The sequence below is a fragment of the Apium graveolens genome, chromosome 6 (genome assembly GCF_009905375.1).
Source record: "Apium graveolens cultivar Ventura chromosome 6, ASM990537v1, whole genome shotgun sequence".
In the NCBI taxonomy this organism is placed as follows: domain Eukaryota; kingdom Viridiplantae; phylum Streptophyta; class Magnoliopsida; order Apiales; family Apiaceae; genus Apium; species Apium graveolens.
The window spans coordinates 41420944-41422048 of record NC_133652.1 but is presented as its reverse complement, the minus strand read 5'-3'; the positions used below and the strand labels follow the sequence as shown (position 1 = coordinate 41422048).

At 31.4% G+C, this 1105-nt stretch overlaps 1 long non-coding RNA gene across 1 annotated transcript; it reads left to right on the top strand.

The window, feature by feature from the left end:
* Window positions 1–798, top strand: LOC141664116 (uncharacterized). Its single transcript, XR_012551842.1, has 3 exons — window positions 1–61; window positions 140–238; window positions 552–798. It is a non-coding gene; the product is annotated as an uncharacterized LOC141664116 (long non-coding RNA).
* Window positions 799–1105: the final 307 nt, after the last annotated feature.

The following is a 1105-nucleotide window of genomic DNA, read 5'->3' as shown; positions in this document are numbered from 1 at the left end:
GAAATCCTACAATGCTCAAACTGGAAGGGGAAATAAAGCTCCTCAGATAAAGAATCTTCTTGTAAGTTTTTTGTATTTTTTTATCACTTTGTAATTTTAATTAATTTCTGGTGCTAATTCAGATTTTATATTGTAACAGGGATCTCCCAAACAACCAGGAGGGGTTGAATGTGGCTATGTTATAATGCGATACATGAAAGATATCATTGCTGATAAGGAGCTATCTTTTACTACCAAGGTATATATGCAAATCATTTCCGATAGATGGCATGTAGAATTTTTTTGTGTAGTTTTTCAGGACAGATAAATATGAGTGCCATTTTTATTATTAGTTTTTATTATTAGTGATTTCCAGATGGATCTTGTTTTTATTAGTGATAAGGAACTATCTGGTATATAGTTTTGGATTAACGAAGAAAATTACGGTTAAATATAGAAAAGGTCCTCTTCTGGTTAAATTATAAATAGTTGGTTCTGTTTATTTTTAATTATACATATGGTAATTCTGGTTAATAATATTCTGGTTGCTAATTTTTACGTGTGTTTTATAGTGGGCAGCCAAAACTCGAAAGTCCTACACAAGGCAGGAGCTGGATGAGGTGCGGATGGAGGTGCTTGAATTTATCCAAGACAAGATGTAAAAATGATAAGTATCTATATATATAGCTTTCCTCTGAACTATGTGAATTGATATTGTGTTTGCTGGTGGTTGGTGGTTAATTAAGGGATGTTTGGTGACAATTACATCCATCATTCTGATTTATGTTTGGAATTGTCGAAATTTGACAAGTGGTACATATTAACTAGTCAAACATGTTTAGAATGTTAGATGTAATAACTAGAGAATTTGGGTTTTATTGTTTTTAGTTGGGATGTTTATTTTAGACTTGGAATGTAATGTCCGAATTGAGCTCTTGTTGGATTGAATGTTAGTAAATTTGGTATCAATATATACCTCTATATTTTTACAAATTTGGTTGGATGTATTGCATATTGTTGGTATTTTTCTGGTTGAAAATGCAATTGGTTCCCTGGGCTATTAATAGTACCAGGATGGCATATGCAATTTACAGTACATATATTAACATCAGAATGGTAATTTAAA